Raw genomic sequence first — 19,243 nt, forward strand, 5'->3', positions numbered from 1 at the left:
CCCTGATTTGATGATAGTTATCATAGGGACATTGTATTAACCTCTCCGGATCCAAAGCATCAACTGGAAGAGAAGGAATAAAAAGACAAAAGAAAACATTCTGTAAAACAAGATCTAAGTTCATCATCAACACAATTAACAAGAGTGGAAACATACTAGCTACTGGAGCTGCCCTCTAACGGGGTTAAGCCATCAATTTTTAATAGCCGAGACAAAAATGCTAAACTGCTAAGTCGGCACTCACTGTGTGTACCCAACCAAATTCACTTCGGATTTTGGGTGAGTGGAATGTTCAATTAAAAATGAGGAAAGCGCAATCAGTAGGGCAGAGTGGCCAGTACATATTAATGACTATACTTATGCAGAACAGTGAGCTGGAAATAAACATTACTATAAAACCCCTTGAAGCTACCAAATTAGCTAGTTGTTCAGCAGTGAAATGCTAAGGATTGGCAGAAGCACGGCATTCTGAAGTAAATCCTTTTGCATTTACCTTCAGACTCCAAGGCCATCTCTGCTGGATTAAGAAAAAAATCAAACTCAAACAAACATGTCTGGAGTTAAGGATGCAATTTGCACTATAGTGCACTTGGCCCTGTAAAGTGCAGAGGTTGGCAGGTGCTTAAGAGCCCAACACTCACTGAACATAGTGAGGGGCTAAGTCACAGGCACTTTTTGAAAATGTTCCCTCCTAGTCCATACTATGACTCAGAGACAGGCACGAATCACCTTAATCACTTAACAGTTACACAGAAGGGACAAGGTAGGGGAGGACCAACTTCTGATAGTGAGAGACACAAGCTTTCAAGCATACATAGACCGCTTCTTCAGGATTCAGTTTGTGTCCGTGCAGCAGCTTTCTTGCCATCACAAATGTGTCTCCCCTCACACCTTCCATGCTATTTATCCATGTTTGTATCAATGTACAGAGGGCATGCACAGAAGGAACATGGGCCAATGGACTGTGGGAGGTTTTCTAGATAGCTGGAAGTAAGGAGGATGGGCCAGATTGATTACATAAATCAGTATTTTTCAACCTTTTTGATACCAGGGACCAGCTTAGAATCATTGAATATCAGGGTTGGAAGGGACCTCAGGAGGTCATCTAGTCCAACCCCCTGCTCAGCACAAGACCAACACCAACTAAATCATCCAAGCCAAGACTTTGTCAAGCCGGGCCTTAAAAACCTCTAAGGATGGAGTTTCCACCATCTCCCTAGGTAACCCATTCCAGTGTTTCACCACCCTCCTAGTGAAATAGTGTTTCCTAATATCCAACCTAGACCTCCCCCACTGCAACTTGAGACCATTGCTTCTTGTTCTGTCATCTGCCACCACTTTGAACAGCCTAGCTCCATCCTCTTTGGAACCCCCTTTCAGGTAGTTAAAGGCTGCTATCAAATTCCCCCTCACTCTTCTCTTCTGCAGACTAAATAACCCCAGTTCCCTCAGCCTCTCCTCATAAGGCATGTGCCCCAGCTCCTTAATAATTTCCGTTGCCCTCCGCTGGACTCCCTCCAATTTGTCCACATCCTTTCTCTAGTGGGGGGACCGAAACTGGACGCAACACTCCAGGTGTGGCCTCACCAGTGCCAAATGGAGGGGAATAACCACTTCCCTCAATCTGCTGGCAATGCTCCTACTAATACAGCTCAATATACCATTGGCCTTCTTGGCAACAAGGGCACACTGCTGACTCCTATCCAGCTCCTCATCCACTGTAATCCCCAGGTCCTTTTCTGCAGAACTGCTGCTTAGCCAGTTGGTCCCCTGTCTGTAGCAGTGCATGGGATTTCCTTCCTTCCTTCCTTCCTTCCTTCCTTCCTTCCTTCCTTCCTTCCTTCCTTCCTTCCTAAGTGCAGAACTCTGCACTTGTCCTTGTTGAACCTTATCAGATTTCTCTTGGCCCAATCCTCCAATTTGTCTAGGTCACTCTGGACCTTTCCCTACCCTCCAGTGTATCTACTTCTCCTCCCAGTTTAGTGTCACAAATGGCTACTTGTGATGAAGTGGAAAGTGTCTTAGTGTTTGTATGAATACTGTGCACACCTCAGTTTTCCCTATGTGTTGCACAAGTATCTAGGTGGTGGGATAAGGGTGTGTGACCTTTGCAGATACCCCGAGAGGGAAGGTGCAAGTGCCTTCTAGCTCCCTGGGCCCAGACAATAGATGTATCTTGGCAACTGATTGCCGGGCCGCATCCTCTGCAAGAGCCAGCTGGAGGAATTGGAGAACAAAGGGAGGTGGAGGCCAGGTGACCGGTTTGCCTGGGGAACAGCATACAGGATGGAGGAGGGGCAACTGGGTGTGACTGAAGGTGGGCTGCTGGAGGCTGGTCAGACTCCTGGTTTGGGACTCAGGAGGACAGCCCATGGCTCTGGGTCTCCTCAAGATGAACTTTGCTGTAACTTCCTGCTTTCTGTGCTAACAAGATTCTGCTCTATGCTGTGTTCCAGACGACTAATAAACCCTTCTGTTTTACACCGCTGGCTGAAAGTCACTCCTGACTGCTGAAGTCGGGGGTGCATGGCCCCTTTGGAGGGCGTGTAAGGTTTCCCCAGGTATCCTATTCAGGTGGCTCACTGCAGGGAGCTTATGGCGTGAGACAGGGATGCTGAATGCTCCGAGGTCAGACCAAGGAGAAGCTGAAGCCCAGGAGGCTTGTCCTAGTGAGAGTGTGCCCCGAGGGATAGTCACACTGCAAGAGGGTCCTGGTCCGGGGGCTAGTCTTCACCAGACTCACTGCAGCTGCGCTAATGTAGGGCAGTAGTGTAAACGCACTATGAAGACCAGAGAGCGCTTTCCTGTCAGCATAATTACTCCACCTCAGCGAAAGGTGGAAGCTATGACAGAATGAGAGTGTGTCCCACTGACTTAGCGCCGGTGCGGACAGCTCGGGGGGTGGCTTTTTCATATCCGTGACCGACATAAGTTACATCAACTTAAGCGGAAGCATAGACAAGCCCTGAACTTCATTCAGTGGTTCCAGAGCACCAAGCCCGTGCATCCATGAACTACTATGGGGGGAAAAAGTCCCCAATGCCTCAAACCAACACCGTATATCTGGCTATGCCTCTGGAGAGGGCAGCACCCTTACCTGACCATGGTACTAATTAGGGCTGTCAATTAATCACAGTTAACTCACGCGATTAACTCAAAAAAAATTATTAAAAAAATGAATCGCACAGTTACATTTCAATTGGTATTCTATTGCGTATTACACATTTGTGGATGTTTTCTACATTTTCAAATATATTGATTTCAGTTACAACACAGAATACAAAAGGTACAGTGCTCACTCCATTCTATTTATTGCAAATATTTGCACTGTAAAAATGATAAACAAAAGAAATCCCATTTTTCAATTCACCTCATACAAGTACTGAAGTGCAATCTCTTTATCGTGAAAGTGCAACTTACAAATGTAGATTTTTTTGTTACATAACTGCACCCAAAAACAAACCAATGTAAAACTTTAGACCTTACAAGTCTACTCACTCCTACTTCTCGTTCAGTCAATCACAGAGAGAAACAAGTCTGTTGACATTTATGGGAGATATGCTGCCCACTTCTTATTCACAATGTCACCTGAAAGTGAGAACAGGCGTTTGTATGGCACTTTTGTAGCTGGCATTGCAAGGTATTTACATGCCAGAGATGCTGAACATTCGTATGCCCCTTTCTGCCTCGGCCACTGTTCCAGAGGACGTGCTTCCATGCGGATGGCACTTGTTAAAAAAATTATGGGTTAAATAACGTGTGACTGAACTCCTTGGGGGAGAGCGTTGCCCCCCCTGCACTGTTTCACCGCACGCTGCCACAGATTTCCTGTTATAGCAGTCGCGGATGATGACCCAGCAAATGATGTTCATTTGAAGAACACTTTCACTGCAGATCTGACCAAACACAAAGAAGGTACCAATGTGAGATTTCTAAAGATAGCTCCAGTACTCGACCCAAGGTTTAAGAATCTGAAGTGCCTTCCAAAATCTGAGAGGGTCGAGGTGTGGAGCATGCTTTCAGAAGTCTTAAAAGAGCAATACTCCAATGTGGAAATTACAGATCCAAACCACCAAAAGAGAAAATCAACCTTCTGCTGGTGGTATCCAACTCAGATGATGAAAGTGAACATGTGTTGGGCCACACTGCTTTGGATCGTTATTGAGCAGAACTCATCATCAGCATGGATACATTATCTCCTGCAAATGTAAACAAACTTGTTTGTCTTAGCAATTGGCTGAACAAGAAGTAAGACTGAGTGTACTTGTAGGCTCTAAAGTTTTACATTGTTTTGTCTGAGAATGCAATTTTTTTGTACATAATTCTACATTTGTGAGTTCTACTTTCATGATAAAGAGATTGCACTATATTGCTTGTATTAGGTCAAGTGAAAAACACTATTTCTTTGGTTTTTTTGTACTGTAAAAATATTTGTAATAAAAAATAAATATAAGTGAGCACTGTACACTTTGTATTCTGTGTTGTAATTGAAATAAATATGTTTGAAAATGTAGAAAACATCCACAAATATTTAAATGGTATTCTATTATTTTTAAGTGCGTGATTACATTTTTTAATTGCTTGACAGCCCTAGTACTAACAGGATAAACCATGTTGCGTCTGTAGCAAAACGCATTTTGGAGCCAGCCACTGGTAATAAAGTCAATTATGAATTATGGCAAGGACAGGGCCTTAATAAGAACAGTCACTTCACTGGGATGATCCCCAGGAAACTGATTTAGGCCCTGGATGCACAAGACATGACTGTAGCTTTATAACCAGTTTGTACCCCACACAGCAAATTTGATCTGCTAGTTGGATCCTCCATTTCTCCAGACCACAGACATGCTGCAGCTGGGGGACATAGTCCACTAGGTCAATGTGGGAACCCACAAACCATGATGCACACTGTGGAGGACTGCAAAATGGCAACTTCCTGGAGGTCTTCATGCCTTGAACATGACTGATAAGAAGGCTGCGGCACCTTAGAGACTAACCAATTTATTTGAGCATAAGCAGAATTAATATCATATTGCCTCTATATAAATCCACACTACATTCCTATCTTGAATACTGTGTGCAGATGTGGTCGCCCCATCTCAAAAAGATATCTTGGAAATGGAAAAGATACAGAAAGGGGCAACAAATATTATTAGGGGTATGGAACAGCTTCCTTATAAGAAGAGAGAAGACTGGAACTTTTCAGCTTGGAAAAGAGATGACTAAGGGGGTGAAAGTAACTAAGGAAGTGTTATTTCTGCTTCTCCTAACACAAGAACTAGAGGTCATCAAATGAAATTAATAGGCAACAGGTTTAAAACAAACAAAAGGAAGTATTTCTTCACACAATGCACAGTCAACCTGTGGAACTCCTTGCCAGAGGAAGTTGTGAAAACCAAGACTATAACAGGGTTTAAAAAAGAACTAGATAAGTTCATGAATTAGTCAGGATGAGCAGGGATGCAAAACCAAGCTCTGAAGTGTACCTAGGCTCTATTTGCCAGAAGCTGGGAATGGGCCAACACTAGGTAAGGAGGAATTCTAGGCTACCCTGAGCTGTATGGTTATGACACTATCTGACCCCCCTGCTGGATCCCAAGGCCATAGAGCCATTCAGCCAAATGGATGGTATTGAGATGGGGGACTATGACCTGTTCAAACAGGCTTTGCTGCTGAAGTTTGAACTGACCCCCGAGGCATACAGGAAACAATTCCGGGGTGTACGCAAGACCCCAGGTGTCACTTACAAGGAGGTCACCAATCTGCTGGGGGAATATCTCCATAGGTAGGGGAAGGGCACAGGGGCCACTACCACAGCGGAGGTGTGTAACCCGGTGGGGTTGGGGCAGCTGTATGACATCTGCCCTCCAGACCTGAAGATGTGGTTAGTGGACCGGAAGGCTAAAGATCTGTGCAGTGCAGGGGCACTAGTGGATGAGTTTGTGAACAGCAGATAGGGGGCAGGAGGGAGACTGGATGGAGCTGCAGGAGGATCCCTCCTTAGAGAAGCTGAGGGCCCTTGCTGGCCACAATGGTGCAGGATCCCAGGGGGAGGACCGCCGGGAGAGATTCCTGTGGGAGAAGGGATTCCTGTACCAGGAATGGGCTGGTTCAGGGCCAACTGAACCTTGGAAAGCCAGGAGGCAATTGGTGGTCCCCCAGAGGTACCAGCACACCATTCCCCTTTCAGGGCATCTGACGCACCAGGCAGAGGCTGCTGCAGAACTTTTAGTGGCCCGGGGCCTTTGACGCCGTCCAACAGTATTGCAGGGCCTGGGACTCCTGCCAGAGGGTGGGGAAGGGCCAGGATAAGTGTAAAGCAGCTCTGAGACCTCTGCCCATCATAGAGGAGCCTTTCCAGAGGGTGGCCATGGACATAGTGGGGCCCCTCAGCAGGGCAACCCGGTCGGGGAAGAAATACATTCTGGTGGTGGTAGATTTCGCTATGCGCTACCCCGAGGCAGTGGCCATGTCGTCTATGGAGGCAGACACCGTGGCAGATGCGCTGCTCACCATTTTCAGCAGAGTGGGGTTCCCCCAGGAGGTCCTTACAGACCAGAGGTCCAACTTCATGTCAGTCAACCCTGCTCCAGTGCTTGTGGGAGAAGTGTGGGGTCCGACACACCTGGGCCTCGACGTGTCACCCTCAGTCCAACGGGCTGGGGGAGAGGTTCAACGGGACCCTAAAGATGATGCTGAAAACCTTTATGGACCAGCACCCACAGGACTGGGAGAAGTATTTAACCCACCTGCTGCTCACATACAGGGAAGTGCCCCAGGAATCCACAGGGTTTTCCCCTTTCAAGTTGTTGAGGAGGGTGAGGAGACCCTTCGACTTGATGAGGGACGAGTGCGGGGGGAAGGCCTCCCCCGATGGAGTATGTACTGACCTTTCTGGAAAAGCTCGCGGAGCTCATGGGCTTGGCCAGGGGAAACCTAGCCAGGGCACAGAGGAAGCAGAAGGTCTGGTACAACCGCTCAGCACGTGCCTGCTTCTAGGCTACCAGGGACCAGGAGATACTTCTCATCCCCATGAGGAAGCACAAGCTGCAAGCTGCCTGGGACGGCCCCTTCAAGGTCATCAGACAGGTAAATGAAGTGAAATATGTAGTGGAACTGTCCATCCGGGCACACCGCCACCGGGTGCACCATGTCAACATGATGAAGCCATACTGGGACAGGGAGAAGTTGGGGCTGGCTGGGTGTGGGCAGTGGGAGGAGAAGGGAGAGGATCCCCTGGTGGGACTCCTCCCTGAGGTGGGGGCTGACCCCTCGCTGGAATCAATTCTCCTCTCAGACCAGCTAACCCCTGCCCCACAGGCAGAGATCAGAGACGTGCTGCCTTCACTCCGGCAGCTGTTCTCCAGCCGGCCTGGGCTCACTAACCTGGCTGTTCACTGGGCGGAAACAGGAGCCAATCTTCCCATCAGGTGTTCCCCATTCAGGGTCACTAGGAAAACAGCCCAGGACCTGGAGAGAGAGGTTGGAGACATGCTGGCTTTAGGGGTGATCCAGCCGTCCTCCAGCCCCTGGGCCTCTCCCATGGTGCTGGTCCCCAAGAAGGACGGATCGATCCGGTTCTGTGTGGATATGGGAAGTTCAGTGCCATCACCGTGTCCGATGCCTACCACCGATAAAATCTCTAGACAAGTTGGGGGGGCGCTGATGTGATGAGGTGGGACTGTTCTTAATGGTTCCTCTGAATAGTGTGGGGGTGCCTCAGTTTCCCTATGCAGTTCTTAAGTATCTAGGTGGTGGGATAAGGGTGTATGATCACTGCAGAGCCCTAGAGGGCAGGTGTGTGCAGGAGTCTGGACACAGAGAATGGCTGACACCCTGTTTCCTGGCCACTGATGGCCTGGGCCCTTCCCCCCTGCAGGGTGAGAGCTAAAGGGTTGGAGAACAAGGGAATCAGGTGACCTCCTGGCCCGGGAAAGGAACAAAGCCCAGAAGAGGAGGGGCTGGAGGGAGTTTCAGTTTGGGGCTGGCTGGGACATGGAGTGAAGGGCAGACGTGGTTGTCTGGCTCACTGCCCCCCAAAATGGACCCAGCTGAGGGGTCCTGTTCTCTGCACCTACAAGCTCTGTTTTAGACCATGTTCCTGTCGTTTAATAAACCTCTGTTTTACTGGCTGGCTGAGAGTCACATCTGACTGCAAAGTTGGGGTGGAGGACCCTCTGGCTTCCCCAGGAGCCCCGCCTGAGCGAACTCACTGTGGGAAGCGCACGGAGGGGCAGAGGATGCTGAATGCTCCGAGGTCAGACCCAGGAAGCTGTGTGAGCTGTGTGTCCTGCAGACAGTCTGCTCACAGACAGGAGACTTCCCCAGAGTCCTGACTGGCTTCATGGGAAGCAGTTCCAGAGCATCGTCCGGGGACTCCATGACAGCTATCAAATCCCCCCTCACTCTTCTCTTCTGCAGACAAAATAACCACAGTTCCCTCAGCCTCTCCCCATAAGTCACATGCCCCAGCTCCCTTCTCATTTTCATTGCCCTCCACTGGACTCTCTCCAATTTGTCCGCATCCTTTCTGTAGTGGGGGCCCAAAACTGGACGCAATACTCCAGATGAGGCCCTCACCAGTGCTGAATAGAGGGGAATAATCACTTCCCTCGATCTGTGGGCAATGCTCCTACTAATGCAGCCCAATATGCTGTTAGCCTTCTTGGCAACACGGGCACACTGCTGACTCATCTCCAACTTCTCATCTGCTGTAACCCCAGGTCCTTTTCTGCAGGTCCTTTTCACCAGTTCCTTATCCACCTTTCAATTCTCATAGTAGACCCCATCTTCTCCAATTGAACTAATAATTTCCCAATTGTATCAAATGCCTCACTGACATCCAGGTAGATTAGATCATTGGTTCTCAAACTGGGGGTCACAACCCGGTTAAGTGGGAGGGTCACGAGCCCCGACCCCAGCACGCGGCTGTAAGTTGCGAGCCCCGACCCCTGCGCCAGGCTGTCAGCTCCGACCCCTGTGTGGAGCTGCGGGGCTACGAGCCCCAACCCGGGCACACGGCTGTGGGTCCCGACCCCTGTGCTAGGCTGTGAGCCCTGACCCCGGTGTGCGGCTGTGAGTCCCGACCCCGACCCCTGCGCCGGGCTGTGAGCCACGACCCTGGTGTGCAGCTGTGAGTCCTGACCCCAACCCCTGGGCCGGGTTGTGAGACCCGACCCCTACAAGGAATCGTGGTTGTGAGCACCGACTCCAACCCCCATACAGGGCTGCAAGCCCAGACCCCAACCCTGGCCAGGAGCAGGGCTGTGATCCCTGAGTCCAACTGCCACATGGGGTTGCAAGTCCTGACCCCAACCAGGAGTGGGGCTATGAGCCCTGAGCTGGGGCATCCAGGAGGCTGTGAGCCCCGATCCCTGTAATGGGGTTTCAGGCGGAGCCCGGCCATGCTGAGGGTTATCAGCCGGGAGCACACACAGGGTTGTCAGCCCCGAGCCCCGCCACCCTCTGTGTTTTAGTCTTAATTTAAAAGCAGTGAGTAAAGGTAAATTCATTTTAAGCCATAGGGTTTAAATTTAGTATTTAACATAGTGTTAAATATCAAAAATGCGTTTTTAATTTTTAAGGGGGGGGTCGCACTCAGAGGCTTGGTGTTCGAAAGGGGTCACCAACACAAAAAGTTTGAGAACCACTGGATTAGATCTACTGCATTTCCTTTGTCTAAAACCTCAGTTATCTTCGCAGAGAAACAGATCAGGTTGGCCTGGCAGGACCCACCGATTGTAAAACCAGGTGATATTTTATCCCAGTTACCGTTCACCTCTTTGTCCTTCATTACTTTCTCTCTCAAAATTTGTCCCAAGACCTGGCAGACAGTTGAGGTCAAATTAAAAGGCCTGTAGATACCTGAACCACGTTTTTTTCCATTTCTTAAAAATAGGAACTATATTAGCAATTCTCCACTCCCCCGCCCCGAGTTTACAGAGTCATCAGAAATCCTTGCTATTGGGCTTGCAATTCCATGTGCCAGTCCCCTTACTCTGCATGGATGGAGCTTATGGGGTGCTAGGGGCTGCAGTGAGTGGGGTGGGAGGACCCTGTAGGGGGCACTCGCCCCTTCTAGTCTGTGCCGGCCCCAGCATAGTGCTCAATTTGTGCTATTTTGGGGGTTGTAAATCTAAGCTCCTGAGCACTTGTCACTAAGGAGCCCATGTGCAGTGCAGCCTGGTCATAGAATCATAGAATATCAGGGTTGGAAGGGAGCTCAGGAGGTCATCTAGTCCAACCCCCTGCTCAAAGCAGGGCCAATCCCCAATTTTTGCCCCAGATCCCTAAATGGCCCCCTCAAGGACTGAACTCACAACCCTGGGTTTAGCAAGCCAATGCTCAAACCACTGAGCTATCCCTTCCCCCTGGCTCCCTGGCCGAGATCCCCACGCTCTGTGCAGCACAGTGCAACTAGATGTGGGATTCTTCACTTGTTCTAATCTACTGTGCTGTGTGGCTGTTAAACAGCTGCTCCGTCCCACCCCAGAGGTGCCTGCATCTCAGTGCTGGGCAAAGGATCCCTGTATAAATAGCCCCTGTGCCCCACCCCAGAAGTGGCTACATCTCAACCCCAGGGATGAACTGAGTGACTGGAATACAAGTGACTCTAGTCCTGGGAGTGACCAGGGCTGCTGGGCCTCTTGCCAGGGAGGTGGGCAAGAGATTGGGGCCCTGAGGTGGTGCAAAGCCGGGGCCGAGATTCTTCTGGCCGTGGGAGCCCAGTGACTCAATCAGTGCCCTGCTCCCAGCCAGCCCTCCCCATTCACCGAGCCCTTCGTGCCAGCCATGTCGCTCTGAGGCGCAGTAGGTGCCTCTCGATAGGTCACCTACAATCACACGGTTTCTTTTCGCTGTCTCAACTGGGCAGCGGGTAATGAGAGGTGGATAACGGATTCTCCAGGCCAGGACTACAGACCTGCTCCCCCGCTGCGCCAGGGATGCCCCGCTGGTCCCATCTCTGCCCCAAGAGCCTCCCCCTGCAGTCCCTGGCAGGGAAGGGATTGCCCCACTGCCAGCGCCCAGCAGGCCTATGTGTGACATGAGTTTGGGGGTCTCAACCCCGTCCCTAGGGGGATGGGTCCATGCTCTGACGGGGATTAGCTGACAGCCAAGGACTGGCCAAGAGTGCCCTCCCCGCCTTCTCGGGCAGGGCAAGGGGTGGAGTCCAGAGTGATCTGCTGTGGGGCCCAGGCCCTCAGTCTCTGGGGCTGGCAGCACTGCCCCAGCAATGAACTTCCCCCAGGGTCAGGGAGCAGCTGCCGGGTCCAAAGCATCCCAGCAACCACTGGCCATTCGGCACCAGCCAGGGGAAGGTCTCGCACCCAGGCCATTCTGGATCAGAAGCGTGTGTGGGGAGATGGGAGCTGAACACGGACCCCTCTCCAAACTCCCAGCAGCCCCCAGGGCCTCGTCCCTGCGATCCCTCTACCGCCATGGGCACAGGGACCCTCAGCCAGCCCCCCCATAGGGCCCAACAGTGGGGAACCCAGCCCCTTACCTGGCTGGTCCCTCCCACGGCCTTGACGCTGGCCCCAGTTCAGCCCCGTTCCCCCACTCTGCAGGGCTCTGGAGAAGCCTCCACTGGCAGCTTTGCCGCTGGCGCTCTGTGGCAGCTCCTGCCGAGGCCCCAGGGCCCAGGCCAGGCAGCGCTGCCCTCCCAGGGGGCTCGTTAGCCAGGGCCATGCAGAAGCCTGGGGCCCAAAGGCCAACCATGGCTCCCCAGCCGGGAGCGGGTTTCCTTGACACCTGGGTACCCCAGGGGGCGAGATCCTAAAGAGCAGGAGGGGAAGATGCAGAAAGAGGAGAGCTGTGCCCGGGGCCGTGGAGCGGGGGGATGGGACAGAGCGACGTTTAAACCAGAGGGGCGGAGGGCGCGCCCCATCTTCCTCAGAGCCCTGGGCTGGCCTGTGCCCCCTGGCCCCAGGGGTGGGGGCTGGAAAGTGACTTGCCTTGCCCCAGAGTGCCAAGGCCACTGGCTGTACCGGAGAGACAGGGCAGCTGCAGGAAACCGCCCCCCCTCCCCCCCCCCCCCCGAGCTGGGCTCCGTGGGGCCAGGATTCAGGCCTGGGGAGCTTTGGGCCTTGTGGAAGGGACTCCAGCACTGGGGAAAGGGCCAGCTTGACTGCCCCAGAGCCCAAGGCTTGCGTCACACCCCCATCCCCCACGCCAACGGCCCTGCCCTGAAGGGACCCATCTAGGGGCAGAGCGGAGCTCAGGCTCTAGCCCCAGCGTGCCAGTCCCACAGCCGGCAGGCAACGCGGGTGCTGTCCCAACAGGAACTGGACTGAGCCCCTCTCCACAGCCACCACCCACTGTCAGACACTGCTCCCCTGGGACAGATTCGAACCCGTGCCCCAGAGAGGAGAGACGCCCCCTACCCCCGCCAGCCCAGAATATTATTATTCATCTTACATAGCACTGTCCAGCAAAGCACTTCCCAAAGGAGGTCAGTGTCATCATCCCCACTGTACACATGGGGAAACTGAGGCAGAGGGTAGGGAAGGGATTTGCTCAAGGTCACCCAGTGGCAGAGCCAGACATAGACCTCCAGTCTGCTGCATCCCAGTTCAGTGCTTTACCCACTAGGCCACACTGCCTCCCTTGAATCATAGAATCATAGAATATCAGGGTTGGAAGGGACCTCAGGAGGTCATTTAGTCCAACCCCCTGCTCAAAGCAGGACCAATCCCCAATTAAATCATCCCAGCCAGGGCTTTGTCAAGCCTGACCTTAAAAACTTCTAAGGAAGGAGATTCTACCACCTCCCTAGGTAACGCATTCCAGTGTTTCACCACCCTCCTAGTGAAAAAGTTTTTCCTAATATCCAACCTAAACCTCCCCCACTGCAACTTGAGACCATTACTCCTTGTCCTGTCATCTTCTAAAAGAAGACTCTGTGGCCATAGCTCGGGAGCGGCTTTCCCTCCACGCACTGCCAGGGGAAGCCATGAGATGTTTAGTATTGTCTGTCCCAAGTGTGAGGAGGCACGAGCCACCCCAGGTCCCACACAGGTGCCTCTGTCCAGATGGCACGAAGGCCGAGTGGGCCCATCAGCTTTGGTGCCCCTCTTGCGCCCCAACATTCAGAAGTCACTAGTCAGGCCTCAAAATCATGAGATTTGCTTAAAAAATCACAAGATTTTAATATTTGTTTGCATTCTGGCGTGGCTGTGTTTGGGAGGTGCGAGGTCTGGGGCTTCTCCTCCACGCCGAGGGTGGGCACTTTATCTAACGAAAACGAAGATTCTTCGTTACTGATCCCATTCCAACTCACCCACTGCTGAGCTCACCATGCAATGATGGGCGTTGGCAACGCTGGCCATTTAAGGGTTAAAGTGTGACAGGGTGTTGGTCTACCCTGGCACTAGAAGGGCAGCAGGAAGAGCAGCAGCCCCACAATTGAGTTGCCTTGGAAATTTGGGGGTGTGTGTGGAACCCTTATGTTTTCACCCCTTGCAAAAAATTTTCAAAAGCCAAAAATGTCTATGTGTGTGTGTGTGTGGTTTTTTTCATCCCCTCCCATCCACTTTCCAGTGGCAAATGAGAAAAGGACAAAGGGCAGAGAAATGGGGGAGGGAGGGGTAATTTTTCAAAGGCTTTTTTTAAATTGCTCATCAAAAACCTGAAATGTTTAGAAAGAAGCAAATTTTTTCTTCAACACTGTCAAGAAAAAGGCCAATTTACCAACAAAAAAGCTCAGGCTTTAGTTAAAAAAGGAGCGAAAGAAGCAGGGCTGAAATAGGTACAGAATATAATGAAAGGAGGGGGGTGCTCCTATTTGCCCCCCCTTCACCTGCCCCAGTGTTACAAGAACAATGGGACGCTCTGTGAAAGCAAATGTCAAGGGAAGTTACATAGTTAGCCAGGGGAACTCACTGCCACTAGATGTCACTGACATTGCGAGCCTGGCAGGATTTAGACAAGGATGGTGGGGGTGTGGGAGCAAGGGTGTCAGGACAGAATTTAGAAAACAGGGCACAAGGCCACTGCTGACTGTCAGGATGAGGGAGATATGCCCCCGTCCCCCGAATGGCTAGGCAGCAGTTCTGCGGAAAAGGACCTAGGGGTGACAGTGGACGAGAAGCTGGATATGAGTCAGCAGTGTGCCCTTGTTGCCAAGGAGGCCAATGGCATTTTGGGATGTATAAGTAGGGGCATAGCGAGCAGATCGAGGGACGTGATCCTTCCCCTCTATTCGACATTGGTGAGGCCTCATCTGGAGTACTGTGTCCAGTTTTGGGCCCCACACTTCAAGAAGGATTTGGATAAATTGGAGAGAGTCCAGCGAAGGGCAACAAAAATGATTAGGGGACTGGAACACATGAGTTATGAGGAGAGGCTGAGGGAGCTGGGATTGTTTAGCCTGCAGAAGAGAAGAATGAGGGGGGATTTGATAGCTGCTTTCAACTACCTGAAAGGGGGTTCCAAAGAGGATGGCTCTAGACTGTTCTCAATGGTAGCAGATGACAGAACGAGGAGTAATGGTCTAAAGTTGCAGTGGGGGAGGTTTAGATTGGATATTAGGAAAAACTTTTTCACTAAGAGGGTGGTGAAACAGTGGAATGCGTTACCTAGGGAGGTGGTAGAATCTCCTTCCTTAGAGGTTTTTAAGGTCAGGCTTGACAAAGCCCTGGCTGGGATGATTTAACTGGGAATTGGTCCTGCTTTGAGCAGGGGGTTGGACTAGATGACCTTCTGGGGTCCCTTCCAACCCTGATATTCTATGATTCTATGATTCTATGACTGGTTATGTCATCATTAGCCACTAGAGGGGGTTCTTGCACCTTCCTCTGAAGTCGCTGGTGCTGGGGTGGCTGGCCCCATTGATCTGATTTGGGGAAGGAGGCAGCAGGGAGAGGGCAGGGTACTGGGCTAGATGGGTCCTGTGACGCTAGCAGACCAGGTGCCAGCTCATGCCCAGGCCTCACTGAACACTGACAAATGCAGAGCTTGACCCAGCCTGTGTGTTAGCCGTGTGACAAGAGCTGCTGATCAGCGTGTGTGGAGTGTTTCAACTTGTGGAATTGCTTGCAGGATTGATCTCTCCCATAACCTCTGTAGCCCGTGGTATAAAGTCAGAATGAATGTTTGCATCATAAACCTCTGTAACTGCTCTACACCACTGAGTTTGCAAGGCAGCTTACGTCCACCTAACACTGCGTCTACACTAAAATTTGGCTCCCGCTGATGTAACTCACCTGCTTTGCCGACTTAATCATGCCACTTCCCCCAGTCAGCGTAGTTAGGTCAGTGTACATACTGCGTTGCTTACATCGACTGTCCCGCAATGCCCCACACCGACAGTACAATCGATACCACACACCACAGACACAAAGAGCCAGGTGTACACACACACAAGTGCTGTAACTACTGTGGCGGCTGCATGCAGGGCGATTTGATTTTGTAGTGTAGCCGTGGCCTGTGTAACTCCCCCAACAGGGGAGAAGCATGAATTAGTGTAAAGTGCTGGGCCTGCCCATTGAAACCAAACGAGCCATTGCGAAACATCTTACTGATTGCCTCTGTTGTTAGATATTTCACTGCATGTGTGTGTGTTCTCCCTGTGTGCTGCCCCAGCTCTGTGCAGACAGCCAGCACAGCAGACCTTGAGTGAACCGCCCAATGACCACAAGATCCGTTAAGGGACGAAGGCACCCGGCCAGGTTTATTGTTGACAAGGCATGCTAATAGCACCTGGCAGATTCTACGAGGATACTAAGACACGTATGCCTGTGACAATGGACACAGCTCAGTGAATGGCGGGACTTTCCATTGCCCCCTTGGCTGGACCAACACATTCTCTCAGAGATACCCTGATACAAACAAGCTGCCCCTCTGACTTAGATACTGCCCTCTGACCTGGCTAGTTATTGTCCATTTTTTTTTGTACATGTTGGTTTGATTAAAACATTTGTATTTATTACGTTGCTATTTGACCTTATCTTTTAGGAGGGCTCAGTGTGTTCCTGTTATCCTTGGGGAATGTTTTTGTGCCATTCTTGATATCGTGGTTTTTGTACCACGCTTCTGGAATGTGTTTCTGTGAGTCCTTTGTGGCGAGCACTGTCCAGGACTGCGCGTTTCTGCACGATCAGCGCTGGGCTGGCCAGATTCTGGGAACGTGCAAGTGGGCAGGGCCTGATGTTTGCTCACAGCAGGGAGAGGGGATACTGGGCTGGATGGGCCCTGTAGGAACCAGCCAGGCTGAGTTTCCTGCAGGGCAGAGGGAGGTGAGTGGGCCTCGTTAGATGCAGCCTGGGGGGCTGGCTGTGGTGAGGGGGTCTTGGGCTTTTGGGGGGTTCTCTGCAACAAGCTGTCTCTGTGACTGATGCTGATCACACTACGCTGCCCCCTTCTTAAAGCCCAGCCCAGCCCAGCCCAGCAGCTGGAGCCCACCCAGTAATTAGGAAATGAGATTTAATTTCAGGCAACAAAATGCCACGAAAGTGGCGGGTGAGCCGGCTTTGGGCTGTGAGGTAAGATGATAAGCAGCATCACACGGGCTGGTTGGTTGCATAATTGTGAACTTGGCTCAGGCTGGTCGCCTTCCCCACCCCCGCCCAGCCCTGGAGGTTGGGGGCCGACTCTGGGGAGGGCTGGGGAACGAGATGCTGGGTCCCTGCCCGGGAGAAGGGGTTTGCGCTGGGCATCATTCTGGGATTGCTCAGCCCCCAGCATGGCCTGGCCCAGGGCAGGGACCCAGCAGTCCATACCCACAAGGGATGGGCAGGTTGGGGACAGGGCTAGCTCAGCCTGGGTTTGGTGAACTCTGATCTTTAGACAATATTTCCCCTAGGGCCCATTGGATGCACCCGTACTGCCTACAGGGGGCACTGCTGCTGCATGGGGGTATCACCCACCCGCATCTCCTGCCTCCCACTGCCCCACCCCAAATCACCCCCTGGCACCTCCACCCATGCACTGTATACAGCTTGCAGTTACTGTAAACCTCTCCCCCTCCCTGCTACCCCCACTGCCTCCCCCCAGCCCTGCTGTAAGCCCCCCAAGTCACCCCGCTCTGCCCCAAACAATCTCCCTCCAGCAGGGTCTGCATGCAGGTCTCTGCAGGATGAGCTCTTCTGCAAGCCTGGTGCAGCTTCACCTGTCCCTGGGTCCCAGCTCCGCTCTAGTCATGATCCCCCCAATCCAGGCCCAAAGGTCTTGGGGGCCCTGGCACAGCTGGCACTGGGAGACAGGGGCATCTTGGCACCCCATTCCCACCAGCCCCCAGGGCTGGGACCAGCACAGTGATCAGCTCCCCCAGGCCCACTGCATGGGCTGATGCGTGCAGCCCTCTCCAGCTGCCCTCACCAGGGCCTGGGGCAGAGCATGGCAGAGCCAGGGCAGAGGGGCTGGGCCTGTCTGCTGGACCCACCCTCCCTCCTGGCACCGACCAGGCCCATGGCCAGCTGTCTCAGGCCTGCACCCCCCTCCTGCTTCTGGGGGCAGGCTGAGGGGTACAGTGTGTGTGGCTGGGGTGCCCCTTGCTCAAGGTGCAGGCCCGGGGTGCACACGGAGCCCCAGTGGCAGCCCAGCTGTAAGGGCAGCCATGGGGGGAGCTGGCGAGCCCACAGTCGGGCAGGTGTCTCCACCGGAGCTTTTTAATTCCGCGCCCCCAATTCGCCGCCCACCTGCCTGGCAGCCGCGCAGCAATTATCCAAATGGCTCTTAATTGCGGCTGATAATTCCCCACGGGGATCAGGGATGGAAAGCTCCGCAGCTGAGCAGATTGGGGCTGGGCCCAAGCAGCAGATCCCAGGTGCCAGGGTCTCTCACCCCGTCCACAGCAGGCACGCAGTGCTGGCCGTGCTGGTGTGCCCAGCAGGGAGACAGGAGCTGGCCCAGGGGGAGGGGAAACGGGGCCTGCTGGGCTCTACGGGACTGACCTGTGCCGGGGCACGTTCCCCAGCAGGCTGCGTGTGCAATTATTAGCAGGAGTATGGGGGGAGAGAAGGATGGGCAGAGCCAGGGGGGCTGGGAGGCAGGACTCCTGGGTTCTGTGCTGAGCTCTGGGAGGGGAGTAGGGTCATAATCATAGAGTCATAGAATCATAGAATATCAGGGTTGGAAGGGACCCCAGAAGGTCATCTAGTCCAACCCCCTGCTTGAAGCAGGACCAATTCCCAGTTAAATCATCCCAGCCAGGGCTTTGTCAAGCCTGACCTTAAAAACCTCTAAGGAAGGAGATTCTACCACCTCCCTAGGTAACGCATTCCAGTGTTTCACCACCCTCCTAGTGAAAAAGTTTTTCCTAATATCCAATCTAAACCTCCCCCACTGCAACTTGGGTCTAGGGGTTAGATCAGGGGCTGGGAGGCAGGACTCCTGGGTTCCATGCCCAGCTCTGCCCCCAAATCCATGTGAGTCACTCCCGCTCTGGGTGCCTGTTATTGAGGTTTCGTGTCACATGGGTGCTGCTGGGCATTTTCCAAGCCCCCTGGGGGGCTGGGATCGTCTTTTGCCAAGCCTGGGGCACTCTGAGGCTGGCAGGTGCTGGGGAGCCATGGCAGGGTGAGATGGGTAGGGGCACAGGAGGGGTGCAATGCAGAGTCTGGGCTGCAGGGGGGCGCATAGGCTGAGAGTGTCTGACCTGGCTGGTCCCCTCCTGCTGCGGAGAGGAACTGCATTTTCTCCCTCTGCCTGTCTCCCACCCAGGGCAGCCCCCAGCTGGGCTGGGAAGCAGCTGCCTGCCCTCCCGTGAACCAGCCAGGGGCACTGGGCTTGAAGGGGTGCTAGCCTAACGTGGCCTAGGCCAGGCCCAGATGATCACAAACAGGGCGCGCCCAGCCAGGCCATCCCTGCGCTGAACCTGGCTCAGCCCAGGCCCCAACCCATGGCTACATGGCCAAGTCAGTGCCCTCCAGCCCCCGGCCCTCCCCAGCTGCCTGCAATAGCTGTGCTGCTCCCCCCCTCCACCCCTCCCGCCCCAACTGGCCTGGCTGGGACACCGCAGGTCAGGGCGGGAGGGGTCACAGGCAACCAGAGCAGTGACTCTGTGCATCCCGAAAATCTCCCAGGACCAGGGTAAGCTGGGTTTGGTCCTTGGCACAGCACAGCTCACAGGCCTGAAGCCTCCTTCCCACCTCATGGGGTGCGTGACCATGTGTGGCTGGCTGAGTGCCCCCTGGGCACCAAGGGAGCAGGGGATGGGCTGGGAGAGGGCAGGAGGGGTCACAGCCTGCGAGCAGATTGAGAGGAGAAGTTAGACAACCCCAACCCTCATGAGTGATGGGTCTGA

Source organism: Lepidochelys kempii, chromosome 20 (genome assembly GCF_965140285.1).
Source record: "Lepidochelys kempii isolate rLepKem1 chromosome 20, rLepKem1.hap1, whole genome shotgun sequence".
NCBI classification, from domain to species: domain Eukaryota; kingdom Metazoa; phylum Chordata; order Testudines; family Cheloniidae; genus Lepidochelys; species Lepidochelys kempii.